Source organism: Neofelis nebulosa, chromosome 5 (assembly GCF_028018385.1).
Source record: "Neofelis nebulosa isolate mNeoNeb1 chromosome 5, mNeoNeb1.pri, whole genome shotgun sequence".
In the NCBI taxonomy this organism is placed as follows: Eukaryota; Metazoa; Chordata; class Mammalia; order Carnivora; family Felidae; genus Neofelis; species Neofelis nebulosa.
Window position 1 is genome coordinate 121,945,084 of NC_080786.1, and position 22,924 is coordinate 121,968,007.

A 22,924-nucleotide genomic window follows, 5' to 3' on the forward strand; every position below is an offset into this window, starting at 1 on the left:
AGAGGGGAAGAGAAGGCACACACCAGTCTGACTGTGGCCCCAGCGGTGGGCTGAGTGCAGACATCAGGTCTGACTGTAGCTCCCCCCACCAACTCCAGTTATACACCACAGCACAGGGGAAGTGCCCTGCAGGACCTCACCACTCCAGGGACTATCCAAAATGACCAAACGGAAGAATTCCCCTCAAAAGAATCTCCAGGAAATAACAACAGCCAATGAACTGATCAAAAAGGATTTAAATAATATAACAGAAAGTGAATTTAGAATATAGTCATAAAATTAATCGCTGGGCTTGAAAACAGTACACAGGACAGCAGAGAATCTATTGCTCCAGAGATCAAGGGACTCAGGAACAGCCAGGAGGAGCTGAAAAACACTTTAAACGAAATGCAAAATAAAATGGAAACGACGACAGCTCCGATTGAAGAGGCAGAGGAGAGAATAGGTGAACTAGAAGATAAAGTTATGGAAAAAGAGGAAGCTGAGAAAAAGAGAGATAAAAAAATCCAGGAGTATGAGGGGAAAATTAGAGAACTAAGTGATACACTAAAAAGAAATAATATACGCATAATTGGTATCCCAGAGGAGGAAGAGAGAGGGAAAGGTGCTGAAGGGGTACTTGAAGAAATTATAGCTGAGAACTTCCCTGAACTGGGGAAGGAAAAAGGCATTGAAATCTAAGAGGCACAGAGAACTCCCTTCAGACGTAACTTGAATCGATCTTCGGCACAACATATCATAGTCAAACTGGCAAAATACAAGGATAAAGAGAAAATTCTGAAAGCAGCAAGGGATAAACGTGCCCTCACATATAAAGGGAGACCTATAAGACTCGTGACTGATCTCTCTTTTGAAACTTGGCAGGCCAGAAAGGATTGGCACGAGATCTTCAATATGCTGAACAGAAAAAATATGCAGCCGAGATTCCTTTATCCAGCAAGTCTGTCATTTAGAATAGAAGGAGAGATAAAGGTCTTCCCAAACAAACAAAAACTGAAGGAATTCGTCACCACTAAACCAGCCCTACAAGAGATCCTAAGGGGGATCCTGTGAGACAAAGTACCAGAGACATCACTACAAGCATAAAACATACAGACATCACAATGACTCTAAACCCGTATCTTTCTATAATAACACTGAATGTAAATGGATTAAATGCGCCAACCAAAAGACATAGGGTATGAGAATGGATAAAAAAACAAGACTCATCTATTTGCTGTCTACAAGAGACTCATTTTAGACCTGAGGACACCTTCAGATTGAGAGTGAGGGGATGGAGAACTATTTATCATGCCACTGGAAGCCAAAAGAAAGCTGGAGTAGCCATACTTATATCAGACAAACTAGACTTTAAATTAAAGGCTGTAACAAGAGATGAAGAAGGGAATTATATAATAATCACAGGGTCTATCCATCAGGAAGAGCTAACAATTATAAATGTCTATGCGCCGAATATCGGAGCCCCCAAATATATAAAACAATTACTCATAAACATAAGCAACCTTATTGATAAGAATGTGGTAATTGAAGGGGACTTTAACACTCCACTTACAGAAATGGATAGATCATCTAGACACATGGTCAATAAAGAAACAAGGGCCCTGAATGACACATTGGATCAGATGGACTTGACAGATAGATTTAGAACTCTGCATCCCAAAGCAACAGAATATACTTTCTTCTCGAGTGCACATGGAACATTCTCCAAGATAGATCATATACTGGGTCACAAAACAGCCCTTCATAAGTATACAAGAATCGAAATTATACCATGCATACTTTCAGACCACAATGCTATGAAGCTTGAAATCAACCACAGGAAAAAGTCTGGAAAACCTCCAAAAGCATGGAGTTAAAGAACACCCTACTAAAGAATGAGTGGGTCAACCAGGCAATTAGAGAAGAAATTTAAAAATATATGGAAACAAATGAAAATGAAAATACAACAATCCAAACGCTCTGGGATGCAGCGAAGGCAGTCCTGAGAGGAAAATACATTGCAATCCAGGCCTATCTCAAGAAACAAGAAAAATCCCAAATACAAAATCGAACAGCACACCTAAAGGAAATAGAAGCAGAACAGCAAAGGCAGCCTAAACCCAGCAGAAGAAGAGAAATCATAAAGATCAGAGCAGAAATAAACAATATAGAATCTAAAATAACTGTAGAGCAGATCAACGAAACCAAGAGTTGGTTTTTTGAAAAAATAAACAAAATTGACAAACCTCTAGCCAGGCTTCTCAAAAAGAAAAGGGAGATGACCCAAATAGATAAAATCATGAATGAAAATGTAATTATTACAACCAATCCCTCAGAGATACAAACAATTATCAGGGAATACTATGAAAAATTATATGCCAACAAATTGGACAACCTGGAAGAAATGGACAAATTCCTAAATACCCACACGCTTCCAAAACTCAATCAGGAGGAAATAGAAAGCTTGAACAGACCCATAACCAGCGAAGAAATTGAATCGGTTATCAAAAATCTCCCAACAAATAAGAGTCCAGGACCAGATGGCTTCCCAGGGGAGTTCTACCAGACGTTTAAAGCAGAGATAATACCTATCCTTCTCAAGCTATTCCAAGAAATAGAAAGGGAAGGAAAACTTCCAGACTCATTCTATGAAGCCAGTATTACTTTGATTCCTAAACCAGACAGAGACCCAGCAAAAAAAGAGAACTACAGGCCAATATCCCTGATGAATATGGATGCAAAAATTCTCAATAAGATACTAGCAAATCGAATTCAACGGCATATAAAAAGAATTATTCACCATGATCAAGTGGGATTCATTCCTGGGATGCAGGGCTGGTTCAACATTCGCAAATCGATCAACGTGATACATCACATTAATAAAAAAAAAAAGAGAAGAACCATATGATCCTGTCAATCGATGCAGAAAAGGCCTTTGACAAAATCCAGCACCCTTTCTTAATAAAAACCCTGGAGAAAGTCGGGATAGAAGGAACATACTTAAAGATCATAAAAGCCATTTATGAAAAGCCCACAGCTAATATCATCCTCAGTAGGGAAAAACTGAGAGCTTATTCCCTGAGATCAGGAACACGACAGGGATGCCCACTCTCACCGCTGTTGTTTAACATAGTGTTGGAAGTTCTAGCATCAGCAATCAGACAACAAAAGGAAATCAAGGGCATCAAAATTGGCAAAGATGAAGTCAAGCTTTTGCTTTTTGCAGACGACATGATATTATACATGGAAAATCCGACAGACTCCACCAAAAGTCTGCTAGAACTGATACATGAATTCAGCAAAGTTGCAGGATACAAAATCAATGTACAGAAATCAGTTGCATTCTTATACACTAACAATGAAGCAACAGAAAGGCAAATAAAGAAACTGATCCCATTCACAATTGCACCAAGAAGCATAAAATACCTAGGAATAAGTCTAACCAAAGATGTAAAAGATCTGTATGCTGAAAACTATAGAAAGCTTATGAAGGTAATTGAGGAAGATATAAAGAAATGGAAAGACATTCCCTGCTCATGGATTGGAAGAATAAATATTGTCAAAATGTCAATACTACCCAAAGCTATCTACACATTCAATACAATCCCAATCAAAATCACACCAGCATTCTTCTCGAAACTAGAACAAGCCATCCTAAAATTCATATGGAACCACAAAAGGCCCCGAATAGCCAAAGTAATTTTGAAGAAGACCAAAGCAGGAGGCATCACAATCCCAGACTTTAGCCTCTACTACAAAGCTGTAATCATCAAGACAGCATGGTATTGGCACAAAAACAGACACATAGACCAATGGAATAGAATAGAAACCCCAGAACTAGACCCACAAACGTATGGCCAACTAATCTTTGACAAAGCAGGAAAGAACATCCAATGGAAAAAAGACAGTCTCTTTAACAAATGGTGCTGGGAGAACTGGACAGCAACATGCAGAAGGTTGAAACTAGACCACTTTCTCACACCATTCACAAAAATAAACTCAAAATGGATAAAGGACCTGAATGTGAGACAGGAAACCATCAAAACCCTAGAGGAAAAAGCAGGAAAAGACCTCTCTGACCTCAGCCATAGCAATCTCTTACTTGACACATCCCCAAAGGCAAGGAAATTAAAAGCAAAAATGAACTACTGGGACCTTATGAAGATAAAAATCTTCTGCACAGCAAAGGAAACAACCAACAAAACTAAAAGGCAACCAACGGAATGGGAAAAGATATTTGCAAATGACATATCGGACAAAGGGCTAGTATCCAAAATCTATAAAGAGCTCACCAAACTCCACACCCGAAAAACAAATAACCCAGTGAAGAAATGGGCAGAAAACATGAATAGACACTTCTCTAAAGAAGACATCTGGATGGCCAACAGGCACATGAAAAGATGCTCAACGTCACTCCTTATAAGGGAAATACAAATCAAAACCACACTCAGATATCAACTCATGCCAGTCAGAGTGGCCAAATGAAGAAATCAGGAGACTATAGATGCTGGAGAGGATGTGGAGAAACGGGAACCCTCTTGCACTGTTGGTGGGAATGCAAACTGGTACAGCCACTCTGGAAAACAGTGTGGAGGTTCCTCAGAAAATTAAAAATAGACCTACCCTATGACCCAGCAATAGCACTGCTAGGAATTTACCCAAGGGATACAGGAGTACTGATGCATAGGGGCACTTGTACCCCAATGTTTATAGCAGCACTCTCAACAATAGCCAAATTATGGAAAGAGCCGAAATGTCCATCAACTGATGAATGGAAAAAGAAATTGTGGTTTATATACACAATGGAGTACTACATGGCAATAAGAAAGAACGAAATATCGCCCTTTGTAGCAACATGGATGAAAATGGAGAGTGTGATGCTAAGTGAAATAAGCCATACAGAGAAAGACAGATACCATATGTTTTTACTCTTATGTGGATCCTGAGAAACTTAACAGAAACCCATGGGGGAGGGGAAGGAAAAAAAAAAAAGAAGTTAGAGTGGGAGAGAGCCAAAGCATAAGAGACTCTTAAAAACTGAGAACAAACTGAGGGTTGATGGGGGGTGGGAGGGAGGGCAGGGTGGGTGATGGGTATTGAAGAGGGCACCTTTTGGGATGAGCACTGGGTGTTGTATGGAAACCAATTTGACAATAAATTTCATATATTGAAAAAAAAAGAATATGTGGAGTTCACAAATTAAAATAGTAAGTTAATGGAATCCTTTACTTCCTAGTGATGGTGAAGGTTTAGGTAATGCGATATTATACACCATTATAGAGTTTGAAAAGTGTATAGTTTTAGATGTATATGGACATAATACACTTGAGGTCCTTGCTTTTGGTCGCCCTTTAAGATGTATTTAAGGGTTATTGTCTAAACAGAAGGATTTTCCGGAGAGTGGAGCCAAGGCTAAAGAGGAAAAGCTCTGGGAGTTATTTCTAAGGAGGAGAATAAAGGCTTAATCAAGATTTCTTTTCCCAATACTGAGTCTCCTCCTTAGGTTTTTCAGAAGATTTCAGAATTTCAATGAACCATTGACTGCTATAAGCGTCTCACTTTTACCCTTCCCTGAAAGAATTACTTATTGTAGCTATCCTGTACATGTTAACCATTATATTTTGATGTGTGGTGAATAAGTAACTTCATTCTTTTATTGTATTTTTGTTATTACTGTCATTATTTTAGATAATAAGTTCCAGATGATATGAACTATATCCAGGCTTGAAGTGAGGATTGTGAGACTTCTGGCAGGATATAATGATTGGATAGGACTTTTTGCATAACTTCTTTTGTGAGTACATGTGTGATCAATAGGGCAGACTGTGGCATATTTTACTATTATCTGCAATTATTTATTTCCTATCAAAAGGGACTATATTCTCTCCCCACTCACTGCCCCACCCACTGTGGGAAAATACATTCACATCACATAAATTTTGGGCATGACTATGAGATGCAATTTGACAATTTTAACATGAGCATATATGATTTATAACACACTTGAGCAGCAAAAATAATTAAGTTTATATCAGCTATTTTGCTTTTTCCTATGGCCAATAGCAGAGATATCCCAAATAGAGATTGTTCCTTTAGCCACAGTCCAAAATGTAAAGACACATGAAACATATATGGCTCCTGACTAAAAGTAAATGTACTTAAAATTACTAAAAATAACGTTTTATGCCACTGAAGTTAGGGGCTGTTTGTTACAAAAGCAAATCTGTCTAAATACAGCCTTTAAAACTAAAAATGTAATAATACTTACAAAATAATTTTAATACCTGCAGATGATTACATGGGCGGAATGAAATTTTGTAAATTTCTTCATCTTTCACAGCTTAGATGTAATATACATTGTTGTAACTAGAACATTATGTTAAAAATGGAACATGTGAATACATATTATTGTAACTGAAACATTACATGAAAAATGAAAAATATGACTACTATGATTATTATTTTCTTAATCCTCTTTCTTATCTGTAGCCTTAAATTACACTTATCAGAAATTTAGCAAGTATGTATCCATTGCAATGGGACTTTGTGGCAACTCATATCATGATTTGGAGCCTCTTCCCTCCTTCATGAATTGGGCTATCCTTGTGATGTGTTCTTGGCAATATAATATGAGGGAAATGATAGTGTATCCATTCTACACTTAGGCCTCAAGTGGTATTGAATACATCTGCTTATTTTCTGGGACTTATCCTATCACTGTGAGAGCAAGCCAAAGATAGCTTACTGGAAGATGAGAAACAGAGGGACACTAGAGTCCATGCTCATTGATTTGGAGGAGACAACTGTGTGCATATTTTCCCAATTTCACATTCAGTTATATCACATCATCACACTGATAGACTGAAGTTATCAAGGCTGAGCAATGGTCTGCCTTTGCAAATCACAATGTTTTCTCAATTTTATCTCTTCATACTAGGGTTTTAATTCAGTAAATTTTTCAATATTTGAGGCCCCTGAGTTTCCAAAATCTCTTTTTTATCTTTTATTCCTACTTGGAAACTGGCCACTTTTTTTGAGCTCAATTCTCTCTCTCTCTTTTTTTAATACATTTCTTAAAGAAATCATGCCACACTGAACACACTACCAATATTTGTTTCCAATATTTAGATCTAAACATTTCTTAGCTATCCAATCTTCTTTGTAAATTATTTCAAACAACAATTTTATCAAATGTTTTACCAATGGAAGATTAAACTTCTGATAAAAATAAGTTATTTTTTACAATCTGCTGTATTTATAAGCCAACTCCACATATTTTATTTTTTTAAGTCCGCAATCTACTTTTGATACCAAGAATTGGGGTTCATCTCCATATTACACTCCCTCAAGAATGTAATTTGGTGGAGACTCTACTGTCTGCAGAGACATAGGTTGCTGTGGCAGTGAAAGGGAATATGGAAAATTATGTCCTGATTCTTAGAGGTCTCTACTCTAAAAAGACACATGACTTCATATAATATCTGGTGTGGCAAAAATTTATACTATCATTTTACCAGAAAGAGGAAAACCAAAAATCTCACAACGATATTAATGATTACCACGTTAGCTATTATAAGAAGCAATAATAGAATATCAGACATACCAGACAGAAAGAATGGCATGATTAAAGACAGAAAGACATGGCAGCTATTGTTTGTTTTGGGGTACATTAATATAGTCACATGCAGAGTGTAAGATTGACTATGAAAATAGAGCCAGCATTTGGATCGCTGCCACAGACAGAGTATTAAAGGCCAGTCAGCATTAGCAAGAGTGGCAGGGATAAAGAAGAGAAAACTACAGTGGCACCCATATGAGTAGCCACATGCCCTATTCCATTTTGGCACAGAAGTAAACATAGAATAGCAAGAAGAGGAAAAGTAAAGGAGGTGCAGCCTCAGTTTCACTCTGGGGATAGCTATCTGTCTAGCTTTTGGAGAAAGGAGATGAGCATTAAAATGGTTATGAGACTTACAGAAAAATAAACTCATAATGGATGAAAGACCTAAAAGTGAGAGAAGAAACCATCAAAACTCTAGAGGAGAAAACAGGCAACAACCTCTTTGACCTCGGCCACAGCAACTTCTTACTAGACACGTCTCTGAAGGCAAGGCAAATAAAAAGCAAAAAAGGACTATTGGGACCCCATCAAAATAAAAAGCTTCTGCATTGCAAAGGAAACAATCAACAAAATTAAAAGGCAACCGACAGAAATGGAGAAGATACTTGTAAATGACATATTGGATAAAGGGTTAAAATCCAAAATCTGTAAAAAAACTACCAAACTCAACACCTAAAAAACAAATAATCCAGTGAAGAAATGGGCAGAAGACATGAATAGACACTTTTCCAAAGAAGACATCCAGATGGCCAACAGACACATGAAAAGATGCTCATCAGGGAAATACAAACCAAAACCACATTGAGATGTCACCTCACACCAGTCAGAGTGGCTAAAATTAACAACTCAGGCAGCAACAGATGTTGGCAAGGATGTGGAAAAACGGGAACCCTCTTGCACTGTTGGTGAGAATGCAAACTGGTGCAACCAGTCTGGAAAACAATGTGGAGGTTCCTCAAAAAAACAAAAATAGAACTACTCTATGACCCAGCAATAGCACTACTAGGAATTTAACCAAAGGATACAGGAGTGCTTATTTATAGGGGCACTTTTGTTTATAGTGTTTATAGAAGGATTTTCAATGTTTATAGAGGGATTTTCAACAATAGCCAAATCATGGAAACAGACCAAATGTCCATCAACTGATGAATGGATAAAGAAGATGTGATTTATATATACAAAGGAATACTACTTGGCATTGAGAAAAAATGGAACCCTGCCATTTGCAACAATGTGGATGGAACTGAAGCATATTGTGCTAAGTGAAATAAGTCAGTCAGAGAAAGACAGATATCATATGTTTTCACTCATATGTGGAACATGAGAAACTTAACAGAAGACCATGGGAGAAGGGAAGGGAAAAGAATAGTTTCAAATAGAGAAGGAGGCAAACCCATAAGAGACTCTTAGATACAGAGAAAAACTCGGTTGATAGCGGGGGAACAGGAGAGAGGGGCAAATGGGTAACAGGCATTGAGGAGGACACTTGTTGGGATGAGCAGTGGGTGCTGTATGTGAGCGATGAATCATGGGAATCTAACCCTGAAAGCAAGAGCACACTGTATACACTGTATGTTAGCTAACTTGACAATAAATTATATTAAAATAAGGAAAATAAAGTCACATTGTACTTACTATATGTAAAAAAAAAAATGAAAATGAGACTGAAGCTTTAAAGTTGGCCAAAATTTTGTTTATAATTGAAATGACCAGAAAATGTGCACAAAACAGCCTCTATTGTGGAATTGAAAGGGAGATTTCTAAAATATGGCTGAAAGCAGTGTTTGGATATAACTAAAGTAGGTACAGTCATTTCTTAGTATTGGTGGGCAGTTATGTTCTAGAGAGTCATCACACATGCAGAAATAGCAAATACAAAACTACTGCTCCTAGGGAAAATGCAAGGTCATATTCCTAAGAACTGATCACAACACCTTTATTAACTGATCAATATACAATCCTATTTTATGTGTTTCTGTTTAAAGACTCCTCCTTTAATACAAATTGTTGATTACTCAGCTTTGAACTAATGACAAATAGCACTATACCTCTTTCCTGAATGCAACTTATCTTTGTAAGACACATCATAGGCTTTTGCACTTAGGGACACTAGACAGTGCTTCGGCATTTTATTGGAGACCATTTTAAGAAGCTAAATCAACAATCAAAGACACTGATATATAAAAACAAAACAAAATAAAAGAACAAAAAACAAAGTATGGCACCAAATAGAATGAGGGATATACCAGGAAGAAGGATGGTTGGTTTGAAACTATTCCACTTGTAGGTGACAAAGGTTGAGTGTACTTTGATTCTAAAATTTTGTAACATAGTGCAAAAGTCCAGGACTCTAAGAAGTGTTGTGAGAAAAGAGCAAACAAGATATTTGTGTGGTTGGAGTAGGGAGTTCTAGTTTGGAGTTCGAAAAGCACTTTGAAAAAATAATTTTGAATAAATAATAAATGTACACATCTATATTTGTATATTAATACATTTATAATTGTAACAAATAACAAAAGAGCAGGAACATCAAAAAGGAGCTGTCTCTTTTACTCAAGTCCTCTTACTATTCAGAACTCTTCATTGGATGATAAATATTGTTATGCGGAGGGACGGAATCTAGAAGGACACGCCATTTGAAAGGGACTTTAATAGGTCTTCTGGGTTTGGAGAGATGAAGATGGATTATCAGTGCATTTATAGAGACATTATGAGAAAATCTTGATTGAAAGAAATCATGGGGAGAAACTGTGAGGAGTCTTGAAATAAGAAGAAAATTGCCAATTATAGATTTAGTGAGAATTTCTACATTACATGATCATAATACAATTCTCTTTTGAATCATGAGTTAAACATGCCACGGAGTAGAAATTATATCAGTTGATCTCAGAAGTGTATTCTTAATTTCCCTTCACTGTTAAAATTGTTCCTTAATATCCAATGAAAATCTCCACCTATTAATTTTATCCCAGTGATTTATTTTAGTAGGAAAAGGATTATATAAGACTACAAGAAAACCAAATCAAACAGTAAAAAGAAATTAATACAATACAACCTTGTTTGAATTTAACAGCTATTTCTGATAGTTTCAAAAGCCTTTGGGGTTTTAAACAAACTCAACTGAAATAGTTCTACAGTCCCATGAAGTAGGGGCAGGCATTATAATCTCTATATTACAGCTGGGAACCTTGAGGCACAAAGCCATTTAAGTGATATGTCCAAGGTCACTGAGCAAGTCACTGGTGAGGCCAAAAATAGAATCCCAATTCTTCAGCTAGTTCTTTGTTCAGAAAACCATATTGGTTCTTTTATTACTCTAAGGATAAAATTTAGCTTTATATCAGAGGATTTTTTTCTTACATGCCAACCAAAAAATCAACATTTAAAAAGATCATTGAATAAATATTAAATCAAATCATATTTCATGCTTGAGATTTTCAAGTTACTCTTAGAAGAGTGTTTTCTTGTTGTTTAAGAAGAAAATATCCCCACATAGTTTTTCACTGTTATCATCTCAATTCATAAAACTTTTCTTCCTCCCCTAAATATTTAATGGCTCTATTTAACTATGAATATGTTCTGGTTTCTGCACAAGAAAATGCAAGCCATAGTAATTGGCTTTGCCTCCAGACAGCTGAGTCAGCAAGAAATCAGGCAGCCTATAGAAACCCTTTTATTTTCTATCAGTTTTTTAGAGTTTCAAGCCATTGAAATATATTGAAAAAATCTGGGAGGGAACTAAACCATGCAAATTAACCTTACATCTGCTTTATACAACTCTTGAACCTCCAGATTTGTAATTCCTTATCTGTGGCTGCTCAAACAATTTTCTGGTTCATAATGCTGTCCGTGCCATGGTAGGAAAGGAAAGTGGATTATAGTCTCCAGTACATATTTGTCTAAAAGTGCTTCTATTTTTCCAGTCATGAAAAGAATCTTTTTTCCCTCTTGTGGGAAGCCGTGAGAGCTAGAAATTCTACTTTTTGAGCTTCATATCTACAAATACGGATTTTGTGAAAAATGATTTTATAAAGTTTAAAGTTGTTAAATATTTTAAAAGAAATATACGTTCACATCCACTAAAAAGCACTATAGACATATTTATTTCTCTTTATATGTACATGCATGCATATATATAACTCACATGTATGTATGTTTATGTATATAATACATATCATTTCAGAATTATATGCAATTATAATAATAGGTAGTAGCATTTATTAAGCAATCACCTTGTTCCAGGAACTCTGTGAAAGTTTTTATATATGATATTTCATTTATCCCCATCAGAATACTATGGGGTAACTATTATTATTTTGACTTACTTAATGAGGAGACTGAGACACTAAAAGCATAAATCAATTGCCCAAAGTTATAGAGCTTCTATGTGGCAGAACAAGGTTATAAACACAGGTGGTTTTAATTCTTCTACATCATGTATGAATAGGAATTATTTTTGGACATGTGAGTAGAATAAAAATGTGGTCTAGAGATTTAGTCAAAACTGACTAAATTCGTAAACTAAGATCCAGAGAAAAGAAATGTCTTCCATAGGTTGTACAGCCACCCAGTTCCCAAACCTGGAGTATGACTCAGGTAGCATTCTACTATTGTTCTCACCGTTGGCATCATCAGATAATGTCATAAATTGCAAAACAGGTAGGAACTGTTTTTTGTATAGATACCCATTTTTTATCTAGTGATATTTTTCCAGCTGAGATAATTTTTAAGATTAGGTAGATAAAATATTTTTCATTTGTTTAATTTCTGTTAATGTTTACAAGAAAGTTTACCAAAAAAAAAAAGAAAAAAAAACCCAAACAACAAACAAACAATAAAACCAAGACAGTTTGTTACCACATATACAAATATAGGGATCTCTATACTTTCTCATGACTGGTGTTCAACAACTTTCTCCAATCCCACTCATTATTCAAACTACTTTATAAATGTTAAGGAAATAGCTCGTGCTAAGACACTCAGATTTCTGAAATGCTACTTTCAATGGAACATCTTAGTATTTATATTGGGGCAATTTTGTTGTTGTTGTTGGATTTGACACTCTTTATTCCTCCTTTCCTTCTCTGAGTTTGACTCCATGCTATTCTGGTCCCAGCTGCAAGTTTTAAACTGTGCTTCCTCTCATTCTTGTGTGAGTTCTTTAACAAATGTTGATGTTTCTTAATTTTCAGTCTGCAGAATCCTACTATCCTTAGTGTATAAACACCCCATGGATGAGGATCATCACATTTCCTATCAAAAACATATCTGGATAATTCTATGTGTGAATTGCATGCACATACACACACACACACACACTAAAGAGAGGACAATAAGCTTCAGATTCCATTTTTCTACTGTACTTTCTAACTCAGCCATCCACAATTGAGAGTAGAAAACACAAAAATGATGGTCAGAGGTAGTCCTACAGGGATATAACACCTACATAGAGAGCTGAAGCTTGAGAAAGATCCAGTTATGTGACTCTATCTGGCAAAAATTTTTTATAAAGTTCTATTTTTTAATAAACTATTCTTAAGTGGTACTATGTTGATAAAATTCCCTGCTAAAAGTATACTAAAACAAAACAAAATAAAACAAAACAAAAAACCAGACTCAAAACATTCTCTGGTCTCCCTCAGTTTCTGGACTGATCTCACTTTCTCATTTAAGACTTTGACTTGTTACAAGTTAAAGCTTTAGTTTCATACTCAACCTTCTCTCACCTTTTCCACTTGTAGCACAGATTAGTCTTACCTTGATATAGAAAGATGGAGTTAAGGAGAGATAATTACGGCCTGTCCATTCCATACTTCCCTTTCCTCCTCTGTTGTGTGCTGAGACCTAAGTAGGAAAAAGGAAACTGTCCAATATTTTCCTACTTCCTTATGCAGGATTGCAATCTTTTCCTTGTTTGGTTATAACCGTCATATTCCCTGAATGTAAACTCCAACACACCATGATGACAAAGCATTAGTGTGCAGCTCCCCTACATACTTTTACATCTGTAGGTTTGGCCTTGTCTCTTAACTGGCCTTTAGCTGATGACCTTCAGACTGCATTGCTCTTCTGCTTATGTTCCTTTTGTCCCTTCATTGCCCAAATCTGTAGGTGTAATGGCAAGACTACATCCCCCAATTGTATTTATCCTTCTACAGCTGGTGGGACCCTGCAGAATGCTTCTCCCCTATACTTAGAGGTGTTCCTGTTTCGTCTATGTCTCGCAGCTTACCTATACACACACACACACGTATACATAATGCATACATTTTCTCCCTCTCTTACTTTCCTCTTCTCTCCTTCCAATTCTCCCTTCTTCTGCTCATTTAGCACAGGAGCATATAAACAAGGCCTTGTTCTAAGAAGACGTATAAACAAAGAATGAAAACTGTTTCCTTTTCTTGAAGCCTTTACAATATTTAGAAATGAATCTCATAGAGTCCCCTTCAATGTCTTCAAAGTGGGAAAACTTTTGCTGAACAGGGATCTCTCCAAACTGTCAACTGCAGTTTTGCATTTTCCAAAACTCACTCTATGAGTAATTGGTGGGGATGTCGTAGGGTTGACACATGTCCCTTCCCTAACTTGCACCTCTCAGTAATTCCAATTTCTGGTGGTTCTCTGAATTTATAGTGCTAAGTACTGAAGACAGTCTATCATCAGCTTAAGCCATAATTCTAGAATAGAAGAAATCATCAACATTTTGTTACATCGGATCAAAGAAAGATAATTCATGGACAGAAAGTAGTTGCAAAGGCTCTGAAATACCATACTCTTTTTGGCATCTTAATAGACTCTGACTTCATTTTTGACATTTAACTGCTGACAGCTTTTAGGCCCTACCCGTTTTGCCCCACAACTGTCTAAGCTGACAAAAAATGCTGGGTGTTCCCTCTTCTGGCAAGAGTAGGAAATTCAAGTCATGCAAACCCCAGCCTATTCACAGGAACACTTACTCAATCCCATCCCTAATTGCAATAAAAGCCAAACTAGTTTCTTTTCTCTGTTCTCTCCAGGGGCCACTTTTGGACCTGGTTGGGAGATTTCCCTGTTTTTAAAGAAAGCTTCATTATGTGAGTAATAAACCTTTTCATATCCTCTTTGTCTCTTTTTGGTAAGAAACCATTTTTTTGTTTAGGTGTAATTGATATATAACATCATGTTACTTTTGGGTGTACAACATCGTGGTTCAATATTTGTATGTACTGGGAAGTGATCACAATACATGCTCCCAACTACACTCCTGGGAAGAAAGAGAATCTGTACCTGATACGAGCCAGGTAATAATCCTTATGATGAGCCCTTGGAGGATGTTCCTTGCAGAAACATAACAGGCCTGCTGAAAGTCAGTCAGTTCCTGATGAAAACAGGCACCTTGGAGTACTCCCACATGTGGGTGATCAAGTTCAAGGGCGGGTCCAGTTGTCAAAGTTGCCGTAAAGGACAAGAATCTGGGCGACAAACACAAACTGATGGAGGGTTTGAAGCAGCCGGCCAGCCAAGTTGCACCGCATGGTGCAGTACATCATCAAGGAATGGGGGGAGTATTATCACTGCAGGGGAGGGTGAGCTGCACCTGGAGAGCTGCCTGAAGGACCTGGAGGAGGATCATTTCATCAAGAAATCGAACCATGCACCATATAAACTGTCAGCCAGGAGTTGAACGTGCTCTGTCTGTCCAAGTCACCCAACAAGCATAGTGGGACGTGCATGAAGGCACAGACCTTCCCTGACGGTGAGGCCGAGGGCATCTGACAAGGCAGAGGCGTCCACCCGCCAGGAGCTCAGGCAGCGCACGCTACCTCACAAGAAGCACAAAAACGTGGCTGAGACCTGCAAGATCCGGCGTTTTGGGCCCAACGGCACAGGCACCAACAACCTCACCGATATCATCAAGTATGTGCAGTATTCCAACCACACTGAGGTCCGTGTTGTGCCCGAGACCTAGAAGGCCACCTAGGAGGTGCTTCTGTGAAAGGAGAACGAACACTGGCGTGTGCTTTGGCGCCACCATATGACGCTACGCGCATACGTCATCCAGCGCGCATACGTCATCTAGCGCGCCTCCACGCCAGAGTGCTAAGTGTCTGGCCCTGGGTCTGGGAGCGAGAGTGCCTTGGGTGTGATATCTAGGGCAAGTGGCTCATGGCTTCTACATTGTCCTGAACAGGAAACGGGGCCACAGCTTCGAGGAGTCTCAGGTGGCCAGTATCCCTATGTTTATTATGAAAGCCTAACTGCTTGTCAATGAGTCTTTTGGTTTTACTGACAGACGACCTGGGTTTAACGCAGGCAGCCGGCTAGGCCTTCCCCTCGTGCGTGTGTGACCACTGGCAGATGCTGTCCAGAGACCCGTTTTACGACACCAGCCGCCTGAGCGAGGAAGTGGCTTAGACCCCTAAGTGCAAAGGCCTGAAGGAAGGCATCCTAATTCTGGACAACTTGCTTAACAAATTGTAAGCAGGCCTCCCGGAAGTCCATCCCGCCCTGGGCGAGATTCAGTGTGGCACCGGCGTCTGGCTGATGATGGACCGCAACGAGCCTTCAGATTTCCTCATGACAGCTCAAGACTGTCCAGACACAGTGATGCTCCACCTGGCAGGTTTCTGGGGCCTGACCGTGCATTGCATTGCTCGGCGTTAACACGTGATGTCCTTTCCTTTGATACTGATTTCAAGATTTCAGAGGCAACAGAAATGCCCTTTCAGCAGGTACTAATTTGGCCGGTATGGGTGGGGGAGGGGATAGGACACTCAACCTCCCCCCCCCTTTTTTTTTTCACTTCTTCAGAGGGAAACTCAAATGTCCTCCCGCCTTTTTTTTTTTTTTTTCAATAGTGCGTCAAGAGGTTTATTTGTTGTAATGGCCCATATTTGGATCACCCCCCCGCCCCGAAAGGGGAAAGGAACAAGGACGTAGACATTTTCTTTGGACAGAAACTAGAAGGCAGGAACTCTTGTGTGATGTCATCATGAGCACCTCCAACTGTATTAGCACCATTGGAATAATAAATTTGATATGGTGGTGACTGTGAGAAAAACAAACAAACAAAAAAACCGAAGTTTGAATTGAATGTGGCATAATCAGACTTAGTATCCTAACCAAAGTTTAAGTAGTACGTGGGGGGCGGGGGCAGGAGGAGCCCATCCCACCTCTGTGGGATGAGTAAAACAATTGGCACTGTAAGGAAGATGGCCAAACAATAACCACCACCACCAGGACTGGGAGAGGAGGTCTTTTTTCTAATGCTTTTTTTTTTTTTTTTTAATTTTTTTTTTTTTTTTTTTTGGTAACTGGTTTTGTTGTCTGCTGGCAAGCATACACTTGGAGCTGCTGAATGATGGTTAGTTTATGCTTTGAGATGTGTTGTTTTGTGCTGTATTTGCTGAGCACTCCCCACATCTCCCTTCCAGATTAGCCGACTTAAGTCAGAAGTTTTTGATAATTGGCACTTAGGTACAGTAATATGGAAATAGGGGCCTCGACTGTAGTTCATGTGTCTTGGCTAGGAACTATCTGTGTGTTTTAGGTTGACTCATTCATCTTGATTCTGATATAAGCCATAACTACTTCTAGCTCAAAGGAATGACTCTTATCCTATAACCATTGATTGTGTGTCTCAAACTGGCACTGGCTAGCAACGTATTGAGTGCTTAAGGGAAAAACTGCAGTGTATAGCCCATCGGTTGTTGCTCATGTGGAGGAAAGGTAGTCACTATGTAGCATGATGAAGACCACACTCCTAAAACAAATGACACACTGTAACTTTTAAAAATGCCTTTGCCTGTGTTGCCAAAAAAAAAAAAAAAAATAGTCTCTATACTCTGGGATATAGGGAATAATACCTATGGTGCCCTCCTGACACAGGTAAGGGGCTATTCAAGCCCAATCTCAGTCCAGAGTCCTTAAACCCAATAAAGTTAATATTGCCGTGGAAGAGGCCCCTAACCCAATGATACTGACTGTGACTCTCTGGAGGAAGAAACTTATGTGAGTAGGATAGAGAGGATTCCCTCGAAGTAGTCCAGAAACCACCAAAAAACAAACAAACAAAAAACAGAGGTCCATGATATACTAAATTGGAAATCCAAACTTTACTGGAAATCCAAAATTACTAAAAGACTTTCTACACCAAATAAATAAAAGAACACTAATTAAATTGTATGCTTTTATAACACAGGTTCTGAATTTAACATCTGCTCACGTGCACCAATAATGGCCTTTATCAGTACTGAAGTTCAAATTTCAGTTATCCCTGGGGATACCCACTAAACTTATATAAGGTATCACTTTACTCTTAGAGAAGTTACAAAATATAAACTAGAGGGGGGGAAAGTATGCTTCACTCTATCAGAACTATTACTTTGGTTAATTCCCCATAGTCAGAATACTTGTTATCCTAAAATATCCCATAGTGAGCATGACCTCTGAACCAACCAGTAATTAAAATTAAACGAAGTGTTTGGCACTCACAATTAGGTTTATAAAATGGGACCCCATCAACCTAACTCCTCATTTTCCTATATTTTCTGGCTTGAGAAACGGATGACTGAGCAATGGCTTCAACAGTGTACTTCTTTTTGCTCCATATTATCCATTCAACGTCACTGACACTCTGATGGCAAAAGGGGAAGCATCGAAACAGGACATGAATGGAAGGTCTGAGATGATGAGGTGGAAAAGGATCACCTCTTTAGTGTCTTTAGTTATCCTTAAGCACTTCATTTCAACCATGGAGGATCTTACCTTTAGTCCTTTAGTAATAGCTACAGAAGTGTAGATTTTGATGAGGCATGGATTTGGTGAGAATATTTGAGGTGGCAAGTGGGATTTGCTATATAACAGAGGAATGGGGAGGATAAGAATTCCCAGGAATATTGGAAGGATGATCCCTTGTCTGAGTTTATCTGTACAAAGGGTAATTCCTGAATGAGGGGCCTTAGGCTATTTTAACCATTCTCTACTCTGCCTAAAGGCAGAGAGTAGCATTTAAAGAAGGCTGTGTTTTTTTGTTCAACTGTCCTGTCTTTTTAGCATTTAGAGAAGGTTTTGTTCAGATGTCCTGTCTGTGATCACCCTCTCTTTATTCAAAAGCATTTGAGACTCATTTTGATGAATTTAAAGTGAGAAACTTTTACTTAAAAAAAAAAAAAAAAAAAAAAACAGTGCTAAAAACTAAGTACAAAAGAAATAGCTGCCAGGAGTAAGATTGAGTTATCTGCTTGAAATAAAATAGCCCATTTTCATGCAACTATTTATTGGTTATTTCAAGGTTCTTAAAATTAAGATATTAAATGATCCTTCTTGAATCACTGTTTCTGATTAAATAGATAGTAGAGCAAATAAAAATCATTTTTAACCACATGCTTTTAATTTTACAAATAATGATTCTCAAATAGACAATCTTATTAATTTTATTTTTGTATTCTTCATAGAGCATATGGACATGATTTGGTTGTCAATTACTCAAAAAGTATTTAATTAGTGTCTACTATGTTTCTGTGCTGGGGACGGGGTGTGGGGGGAGAGAGAGAGAGAGAGAGTGAGAGTGAGTGAGTGAGAGAGAGAGATAATGTGAGGGAGAAAACTACTTAGGAAAATAAAAAAAACACAAGCCATGGACTCTGATATATATTGTTAAAATACTTTTAAACCATTCCTGTTTTCCCCAGAGCTAGATATACACAAATAGTAGCTTGTGTACCTTGCTCATAGCCATTGTATTTTAATAAAATTAATGATTTATTATCTGTCTGTAATAAGTCTGACAGAGACACACTATTGATTTCTCCTCTCTGGATCTCTGATGGCAACCTTGTGTCTGCTAAGTGATGGGATCAGTAAGACTTGATAAATAGACGTTTAGTTAATGAGAGCCAGTAAAAAAATAAGCTCCTATAAAATGGAAACACATAGAAATGTGTAAAAAAAAAAAAAGAAAAGAAAGAAAGAAAGAAAGAAAAAAAGGAAACTGAAAATAGTTTATGTAGCTTTTTGTTTTAAAACCACTAAATTTAGGTTATGTTCTTTAATAAAATATAAGATATTTAGGTCATCTTGAGTTAGAGAAGAGATGGGATGCCAATTTTGAAGTAGGCCTTGAGGGAGAGCTGGTATTTCAGGAAAAATAATATTACCTTGACATTCATAATTTCAGCACAGTGTCATGTGTTGAGAAATATTTAATTGGAAGATACTGACTTCATCTTCCAAAGAATGATGGGATGTTTCTTTTTTTTTTAATTTTTTTTTTCAACGTTTTTTTTTTATTTATTTTTGGGACAGAGAGAGACAGAGCATGAACGGGGAAGGGGCAGAGAGAGAGGGAGACACAGAATCGGAAACAGGCTCCAGGCTCTGAGCCATCAGCCCAGAGCCTGACGCGGGGCTCGAACCCACGGACCGCGAGATCGTGACCTGGCTGAAGTCGGACGCTTAACCGACTGCGCCACCCAGGCGCCCCCAGATGGGATGTTTCAATGAATGGAAGGATTTGGTAAGATGCTTGAGGAGAGATAGAAAACAAGAAATTACCAACTGACCTCACAATTGGAACAGTCTGAAACTTCATTTTTGCATTGGAATTTACAACTTGATCCCAGCTATCATTACAGATACAACTTTCTGTATTCTGTCTTCACAGGAGTATCTTGTAATTTAAAGTTTATCCTATTTTCCTTCTTTGTTGTTATTATTTTCAAAAATGCACTGTGATTTATTAATTGTTCCCACTGAAATGCTAAACTCAGTGACAATTGCCTCTACTTCATCTCTAAATACAGTTGTCTCCAAGATCTCTCAATTCTTCTTTTTCTATAGCTAATACTCACTAGTTATCTTATCTGTTTTTACCCTCTTTCAGGATAGCATCAACTATGGCCAGACCAAGACCCTGGGAGTAGTACTTCTCATAGTTAATTGTGCATTTAAATGATCTGCAGATTTTGGGAAAATTATTTTAACTTAACTGTGTTAGAGTAGGTCCTGAAATTCTTCATTTTTAATAAACTTGCAGTTGTTGATACTGCTGAGCTCAGGCTACATGTTGAGAAGTAAGGCTTTAGAGATCTTACCAATATCTCCACAACTGTCACACATATACCATTCCATATTAAAATAAAATAAAATAGGAATGATAAGAAAAAAAATGAAATGAGTAAAGGTATAGAATAAAATTCTGATTTTTCTCATATTTAAAAAATGTATTTTCTTGGAAATTGCAGAATTCAAATTCTAATTCTCACGATGTCTATTGAGTAATTCAGCTCATTTTTTACTTCATGTTTGTATTTTTGTAAGAACACCCTATTTGGCGTTCAATCTTTACCCTTTCCCAAAGAACTTTCCAGAAACGTATGTGACCTTTATTACATAAATACATATGAATCAAATGTTAAAAATAATAAACAAACCAGAAACAAATAATAAACTCCTTACTTGCTTTTTGTTGCAAATAAGTTAGACTGGTAATCAAAACTGTCAACTAATTCCATCTAACCTGATATTATTTTCAAACATTAACACTTTTTTTTCATATGTTAGTCTCCACACTATGAAGACTTGCTGCATACTCATTTACTCATCTATGTGTCAGCAGTATACATTGTTTATTCTGTTAGGTGCTATTTTATGCTTTTGGGCTATATTTATGTACAAGATAGATACGGTTCTTATTCTCATGGGATTCACATCAGTAGGGGAACCAAAATATTAACAAATATTACACAGATAAATTATTAATCATGATTATGTTTATTCAGAATTCCGTGAAATTTTAAATGAGTAAAAGCTACTATAATTGGGGTTAATGCATGTTTCCATAAAGGTTTTCCTGAAGAAGCGATATTAAATTAAAACCTGAAGAATGAGCAGGATTTAGGTGGATGAAGGGTAAACAGTATGTGTGACAGAGTGGAGACAGGGAGTATCTGAGCATGTTTAAGAAAATAAATGCCAGTGTAGCTAAATGACAATAAATGTAATTGAGATGTCTTGAAAGGAATTTGGAGAGGTAGGTAGCAACTAGATTATACAGAATGATGAAGGCCGCATATAGAATTTCTTTAATATAAGCCTTTACTCATAGTCTAATAGCTGGAATGCTCTTTCTTTGCTCCTCTGTCTCTGCTAACTCTTTCCATCCTCCAAGTTCCATCACCTGGAAATTAATCATGATGTCTAATATTTATTAAATCCTTGTCATTTGCCAACCCCAGTAGGAAATACTTCATACACAGCTCCTGTTTATTTCCTAACTATTTTATACACAGTGATTTATCATTCCTTTACAAGAAAGTGGAGTGTGGAGAGGTTGAGTAAATTATCCAGGATTATATGTGGCAGATCATGTTGGAAAGCCAAGCTGTCTGATCTAAAGATAATTTAACCACTAAGCACTACAGTCTCTTTTAAAAGGTATTTAATTCCACTAACCTCTGCTCTCTTTTGACAATTCAACTGAAACTTTGTGTTTTCTAGTTTTTAAGAAATTTGTTGATATATGTGGTCCTAGTTCCACCCCACATCCTGGCATTAATTTCTGCCATGGAGACATTATGAAAAGAATACTCAAACTAATCAACTTTGCCTACTATGGAGCTAGGTCCACAAAAGGTATCCAAGTAATATTTTGGAGTAAATGCTTCAGTGATCAAAATTCAGGTTAATCTGTGTTTTGGCTTTGCTATGACCATCCAGAGGCACAGTGTCCCTGAGTCAGTTTAGACTAGGCTGGGACACAAAGAAAGTAGCAAGTGTTTCTTCTAAATGTACCAAAATCCAGTGTTGCCCCAAGAACCTACTGCACCCCATAGTGAAAAAGAGAGTCCTAAGAATGATTGACTCTTCATTTCATACAAATATTCAAGAGGGCTCAACTTTTCACCAAGGGAATATAATGCACTTAGGAATCAATGGAATTCAAAATTCTAATAACATGAATCTCTTTCCAGCATGCCCAAGTATACAGTATTAATGCCAATTAATTGGATATCCATTTAATAATTGGGATAATAGTATTTGGGTCCAAACTTGCTGAAATATTTATCTATATATCTCTATATATGTGTAATTTTGGCAAAATTATCAGTGCCCTAGTTTGGGTACCAGTATCAAGGGAGAATCTATTATATATGTTAACCATTTCTTAAATAAAAGAGATCTTGCAAATTAAAAATCGTATTTATTAAAGTAATAGAAATGATTTAACCATGAGTTAATAATATCTGGAGACTCATGAATTGAGATTTCTTTTCGATTCTTGAAATGGCTTACAAGCTGGGAGCTTACTTAACAGAAACACATGGCATAAATTGTCCTGTCTAC